General features: G+C 40.9%; 1 non-coding gene across 1 annotated transcript; it reads left to right on the top strand.

The window, feature by feature from the left end:
- The first annotated feature begins 673 nt into the window (after window positions 1-673).
- On the top strand, window positions 674-839 carry LOC140705183 (U1 spliceosomal RNA). Its single transcript, XR_012084665.2, has one exon. It is a non-coding gene; the product is annotated as a U1 spliceosomal RNA (small nuclear RNA).
- Window positions 840-7,632: the final 6,793 nt, after the last annotated feature.

Raw genomic sequence — 7,632 nt, 5'->3', positions numbered from 1 at the left:
TGAGTACTTGGTAACCAGAAAACCCTGGAAAGGTTTGCCATAAGTCAGAATTGACTTGATGGTGCACAGTTACTAGTACTATTATTTAGTGCTTCTATACTGTTTCACTTTTATCCTCCTTCTGGTTTTTATTGGGTTTTATATAACATAATGTTTTATTCTCTGCTGCTGAATTTTATACTGGTTTTATATTCTGCTTCCTTGGCCACTGTATTGTGTTATTTTTGCATTTCATATTTCAACAAACTGTATACCACCTAAGTAACTTTAGTGAGGGGTTTCGAAGTGCAATAAATGAATCAATGGCAGAGAAGGTAAAATCCACCTGTGAGGAGAGATTGCTACTAATCGATGCAATGCCTTTCTCTGTGTAGAGCATGTGCACTCATGCATATCAGCAAAAACCAAGAATACTTGTCATACAGTGGTGCCTCGCTAGATTGCCTCGCAAAACGAGGAATTTGCTAGACGATGACTTTTTTTGAGCTAGAGGATTGTGGGAGGAACACTTAGCCCCTAATGGGGGTCCCTCAGGGCATCCCAAAACAATGAGGAGCTCTCTTGGCCTCTGGCAGGACTGGGGCCTGTATTGAGTGGGAGGTGCAGCCAGGGGGTCACCATGACTTGAAGGGTCAGAAAACAGAAGGGGGTAGGAGACACAAGGGCCATTCCAACTCATACCTTGCAGGGGAAATACCATGTCATAAAAGTGGTTTTCTCAGGGGGAGGCTCATCCATTGCACTTTGAGTGTGCTACTGATCCTTGTGATTTCCACAAATGTGGGGAACTCAACTGCATAATTTGTGTTGATGGGGGATTGCCCTTGTGATTTCCCTGGTTTTCCTAAATTCATTTTCACATCTCTTTCTCCTCATCAGGACCTATTGCAAAGGCAGCAAATCCTGGTGATGTCTTGTATTCCATTCTTTTTCTCCCTTGTGGTAAAGGATCAGAGCAAAATGAGTCATCATTATCATGAGCCAAGGGGCTGCTTTGACTCCTTTTCCCCTTTTTCTTTGTTGCTGCAGAGAGAAAGAGGGGGAAGGCTATCTGAGACCCATTGAATTTCCAAAGGCAGTGCAGGTGAGGGGATTGCTTTTCCCCAATATGGTATTGCAAGACGATGTTTTCTATGGACAGTTTTTGCAAGACAGTGATTTTTTCCCAATTGGAATGCATTAAATGGATTTCAATGCATTCCAATGGGGAACTGGGTTTCACAAGACAATGTTTTCACAAGACAGTGATTTCCATGGAACGAACTAAAATCATCTTGCGTGGCACCACTGTATACAGAGACCCTTCTTCCCTATCCATAAACAGAAGGCCAGTCATAATAGAAGATAATGTGGTCCTGGTACATAATCCAAAAGCAAGGCTAGGGTTATTAAACTGCTAAACTCCAAAATGCAGAAGTTGGCTCTCATTAAGTCTTCATCAAGCCAGGCAGTACAGAGCTGGCAGTGGTACAGAAGAAACTGAGAAGTCTCAAAATCCATGGCCAGATGCATGGTCTGGGTTTCCTTGTTTAAAGCAAATTCCAAAATAAGAGCTGTAGCATCAGCTCAGAGGTGGTAGGAAGGTCTCAATTTTCACTTCTGGAGGTGTGGATTAGGCTGTCCATCCCTAAACTGTTAGACAAGGAGTTGCCAGTCACTCAGCACGCCCCCACCTCTTGCCTTATAGCAGAATACATGGTTCCTTTTTGAGTGGGGACAGAGGAGCACAGAAATGTGATTATCCCAATACCAGAGAAGTTAGTTTACACAATAGATAAGCCCATTGCAGCCAAATTAAACAAGGAAGACTGGTCCACATATCTGGCCGTATATTTTGGAATTTTTCTGCCTTTTCCGCACCATTTCAGCTCTGTAATGCTGAGCCTGATGAAGTCTCATGCACAGTAAAAGCCAGCCATGTGTGCGATGTTTTAGTGGTCTAATAAAGGATTGCCCGTCCTTGTCTTCACCCAGTCATAATGTGCACTTTGCAATTATCCTTAGAATTAAAGGATTAGACAAAAAAAAGTGTGGTGTCATGTTGTCCATTTAACAAAACTATGCCTATGTCCATTCTCTTCCCTCCCTTTTCTGTCTGAGTCACTGAAAATTGCATTGTTGGTCGTTCTCCAGAGTAAATAACATTCAAATAAAAAGGATGCAGTGAAAATCAGGAGAACATATTAAGTATTTAGGTAATGTGCAGAACTTTAGGACACCCAAATTTGCTGATGAGTCTATTCGTTTCCCAGTAGTGCATGTAATCCTTATAGCTGAGGGAAACCACAGCCAAATCCACTGGAGAAACAAAACCACAGACCCCACCTATGGAGGAATTCTGTACTAATTCATTCTGGCCTTTATGCTGTAGTGGTCTTGGCAGCGACTTCTGTTAATGGTTAAAGAGATTTTCATGGTTGCTGAACTTCAGATAGATGTATTTGATGAAATTTTTAAAACAACGAGGGGGATCTTTATTGTTTCCAAAGCAAGTTTTTCTGAATTGTTCAGGAATAAGACTAGATCGAGTTTTTTAAAAGAAAAAGAGAGAGAAAGAAATAGCTGCATATGAAAATGGTATTTTGCTTTGTTTTGTTTTGAGAATATTACTAGGCATTCAGGGAATGGCACAAGGCCAAAAAAGCACTCAGTGGAGTTTTTATCCTCTCTGTTCTCCCAAGCTTGTTTGGGTTTTTTTCTTTCTCCCCAGTTCAAGTCCTTAGGGGGAATACTAGGAGGCCAGGATGTTTTATCAGCTATTTGTACTACTTATTTCTCTCTGCTCTCAGTTTTAAGGCCTTGCTCGTCTTAAGCTGCCAGTTTAACTAGATTTATTCTGAAGATTGAGTTTTAAATTGCTCTTTCTCAGTCACTGCAAATGGATTAAGTAGAAATAGTTACATTTGATGAATCAATAGGTTTTAAATCATAAACTAAAGTTAATTTCAAGAACGAGTTATAGGTACATAATAGTAGTGTTTGCATGTTATGTAGTGTTATGAGATGTTCAAAGCACTCCACATGTACTTTATGAAAATCTATAGTTGGTTTGTTAAAGTGTGGCATATTGTAAGGTATGAACCTACTTTTGGTTTTTAAAAATTGGTTAATTTTTAAACCACAATCACAAACTAGAATTGGAGCCCATGGTCTTGCTGTTGGCTTACGAATTCTGGCTTGCTTCAATCATATGATGGCTTGTTATGTCGGAAACCCAACTATGGCTGCCAACTCTGAAACAGGAACCTATAAAAGGAACAGGAGAGAAATCAGTAGAAACAAACCAGGAATGGGGAATACATGTTACTGTAAGATGTGAATGTCTCATGTTGCCATCATTATAACACCCAGACCATGTATTATTGTTTTTTTCTGCTACAGATGGGAATTTGACATTGACAGAGAATAATTGCTTGCTGAAAGAAATCTACTGAATCTCTGAGAAAAACTAAATTGCTCAAATCAGGGGTTCCATGATTTTATAGCTCAATCTCTTTGGCTGCATTCTGCTACCACACTTCCTCAACTGACAGTAAGTCCCAGTGGATGTAATAGAATGTATTTTTGAACAAACATGCATAGGACTGAGGCTTAGGTGATGGTCTCTATGCTATACCATGTCCTTCCTCCCCTGAAGATCCTGAGGCTCCTATGAATTCCCTTTCATCAGCAGGAAGCTGTTGGGGACTGAGGGACAGGAAGTGGAAGTCTTTTATTACAAAAAAATCTGAATGATTTCACAGGAGATGATAGCAGTAGTGATTGTCACAAATTAAAGACTCCCTCCTCCCATCCCTTAGCCTCCAACAGTTTCTCCATGACAAAATAAATCCCAAGGGAACCTCAAGACCTTGGGGAAGTGGTCAAAAATATTTAATTTACAAAACTTCTGGTGCAATGTTGCACATTGCATATATATGGATATATTTTGCAAAAGAATGTTATATACATTCATTTATTAGGAGAGGGTCACCCTAATCTTAATCTTTTATTTTATTAAGGAAGCCTCTTGACTGACTGACTGCTTTTGAATCCCCTTTCAGGTCACATTGCTTTGACAAGGAGATTCACATGTGAATTTAAATATATAAAAACATTCTGAGATAAAAAAAAGAAATAAGCAAATTACAATTATAAATTTACTAAACCAGTGACAGCACATTAGCCAAATATGAAATAAAACTATCTGCAGTGTTTTCTTTAACACCATCAAGAACAGAAATCTAGCAACTTTCTTTGGTGGCCCAGAAAGGAAGACCACAGATACAGATCTTAACACTTGGGAAGTATGGGCACACATCCTGCAGATAACTAGGTCCCTAACCATTTGGGGCTTTGAATGCCAAGACAAGCACTTTAAATTGGACCAGATATGAATAGGCAACTTGTGTTATTAAACAGGCGTGGCATGGTCCACATGCCTAGGTTCAAATCCCACATGCTGTGCGATGCTCCATTCTGTACTCCAGAGGTGGGCAACAACTGGCCCTCCAGATGCTGGGTAACAATTCCCGTCAGCCCTAATCTGCAGAGCCACTGGGGGAGAGCTGATAGGAGTGACAGCTCAACAATACCTAGAGCCTACAAATTGCTCTCCCCTGCTCTACAAATTGCAGTTTCTGATCTGTCTCCAAAAGTAGCTCACACAGCCAATAATTGAGGATACAGTGGTGCCTCAACTTACAACCGTCCCGACATATGGCCATTTCGAGTTGCGACCAGCTCCGGCCACAAAATTTTGCTTTGACTTGCGGCCGGAGCTTCGAGTTGCGATAAAAAGAGGCAGGGGGAAAAAGGTGGGGAATTCAAATTAGAGGGCTAACCGTTGGTCAGCAAAGAGCTTCTTTGTAGCTCTTTCGCCCCAACGGTTAGAGTGTGTGCGTTGGAGGAGGCTTCGGAGTGCCTGGTGCTGCTTTCTGCTCATAAGTAAGTGCATTTACTTTGTTTTGCAGCATGGGTTTGGGTTTGGGAGGGGTTATGTTTCTGTGTTGTGGGGGGGGGTTGTGTTTTTCCCCAGCCACATCGCATTCCAATGGGGCTGACTGTGGTGTATGTATGTTTTGCTTTGTTTTTTAGCCCCATCGCGTTCCGATAGGGCTGGCTGTGGGGTTTTTTTGTGTGATTTTTTTCCTGATGGAATGGACTAATCGCATTCCAATGCATTCCTATCGGAAATGGTGCTTCGACTTATGACCATTTCGAGTTACGTCCATCTTCTGGAACGGATTATGGTCGTAAGTCAAGGCACCACTGTGTAAGCAACATACAGGATGTAAACAATGTATATATCAATAACAGAAGGTTTGCTTTCTTTGTACAAGGGTACAACTATGTTCTATGCCTATCAAAACATGACAGCCACTGCCTAGAAGCTAGGTAGCTTCAATGTAGCATCAGTCATGGATGCTATAATGCTATGAAACCCCATTTTACAAGCACGTATGCCCACTTTTCTTCCTAATACTTGCTGTACTAGAAAAGCAGCAGTTGATGGAGTTTTTTCATAGTATAATTCCAAAAGCAAATACAGTTTCTCAGTATTTTTCTGTGGCACAACTTTGTGAAGGATGTAGGGAGAACATATTGTTTTTATATCTCTTTAAAAAGAATAATATTGTATAATCTGCCTTTCTTGCCCATCAGCCTGTTTAATTTCACCTTCTCTTTCTTCTCACTGGCACTTCTCAGCCACTCAAATAAGCTGTGTGCAGTATTGTCAAATTAGCAAGACAGCTAAGGAATCTGTTACATATCATTTGGTGTCACGGTTACACATCGCAAGCTGCTCGAGAGCCTTATTCTTACTTTAATGAAATACCCAGAGGACCTAACCTTTTAAAAGAATGCACATGCTGTGCTTCATTGACTTGGCCCATTATGCACCCTGGGCCTACAACACACTGGGTTTGACAACTCTTTTGACAAGAGGGGTCGCTCAGAGCTGCCTTTGGTATGTCAGGAAAATGACTGTGGGTGGAAGGTTTGTGATTTTTAAACCATAAAAATGCATTGCCCCCTGCTGCTAAATCTTGTGTAATGCAGGCAGTGAAACATTTCAGAGTGGAAGAATGGGAAATGCAAATAAAAGTTCAAGCTTATTCTCTTAAATGGAACAAGGTTTAACAGATATAAATCACAACTAGGAAAGTATGTTTTAGTTAAGCTTTGGAATCTTACAACCAACTTTCTGTCCAAACAGAAGTGATCTTGGTGTTTATAGTAGAAGAAGAGAGATGCTGTTCCTACATACGTACTTTAATCTTGAAGAAGCAATTTCTGAAAGTGTAGCCATACAGCTCTTCCCCCCCCCCTCCTGTGCAACAATTCCTTCCTCTTTCTGCATCACTTTTTTCTGTGGCAAAGCTTGGAAGCAAAGGTTTACAAGTGATACAATTACTTGTAACTTGTTACTTTGGGGGGGGGAGGGTAAACAAAGTTTTAGCCAAGTTAAATTTAAAAAGTAGCACATCATGGAATAGGATTTAAGTTGCTTTACTCATACAATAATATTTTCTATTTACTTTCAAAAGTTACTTTTAACCGCCATTTTAAGGCACTTTTAAAAGCATTTCAGCTGGAATTTTAAAACTCAGTTCTCTCATCAACCTTGGTTCCATCGCAAAAGTAACTAGAAAAGTCATAATATAATGAACTACTGTTTCAACCATAATAGTTTACTTTTCAAACACTAAAATACGAGGGGGTGCTGACAAGTATTGAGCTTTACCCAGAAAAAAATTGAGCTAGGAAGCTGTAACTGCCACACTATTCTACATTTTCCTCCAGGAAGTCAATCCACTTGCGACATCTGCCCTGCAGCTTCTTAAGTCCCTGCAAATAAAATTCTTCCGACTGCTGGTGTAACCTCTCATTTGCAGCATTAGTTGCCTCCAGAACACTCCCACATCGTTGTCCCTTTAGGTGTTTCTAGAATTTGGGGAACAGATAATAGCCGGAAGGAGCCAGGTTGGGAGAATAGGGTGGATGGGGCATCACTTGAAAGCCTAAGGACGTCAGTTTTGCCATTGTTTCACCTGCAGTGTGTGACGAGGTGCTGTCATGCAACAGGATGACACCTTTAGAGAGCTTTCCTTGATGTTTTCCCTCAACTTCGTCAATAATGCACAGTAATATTTTACATTGATAATTGAACCCTGTTGGAGGTAGTCCACCAGCAGAACTCCCTTCTTATCCCAAAAAAACTGTTGCCATTTGCTTCTGCACCAACCTTTGCACTCAGAACTTCTTTGGCCTGAGGGAACCACTACGCCTCCATTCCTTAGACTGTTCCTTTGTCTCAGGATCATAACATTAGATCCATGTCTCATCACCAGTTACCAATTTGCCCAGGAAATCTGATTCATTTCTTGCAAAATGTTCCAAAAGAGCCACCGATGACTCCACACGTTTCCTCTTTTGTTCAGCTGTCAAAAGTTTGGGGATCCACTTTGCTGCCAGCTTTCTCATTTCCAAGTCATTGTGGATAATGGCACCAACTCTCTCATGTGATATTCTCAGATATGTAGCAATACTTTTAGCTGATATTCGGCGGTCCTCCATGATCATGTCATAGATAGCTTTCACATTTGCAGGCACAGAGACAGAAACAGGCCTTCCACTGGGTTTCTCACT

This window comes from Pogona vitticeps, chromosome 2 (assembly GCF_051106095.1).
Source record: "Pogona vitticeps strain Pit_001003342236 chromosome 2, PviZW2.1, whole genome shotgun sequence".
Taxonomy (NCBI): domain Eukaryota; kingdom Metazoa; phylum Chordata; class Lepidosauria; order Squamata; family Agamidae; genus Pogona; species Pogona vitticeps.
The sequence above is the reverse complement of the archived record's forward strand: the minus strand, read 5'-3'. Positions and strand labels throughout refer to the sequence as shown.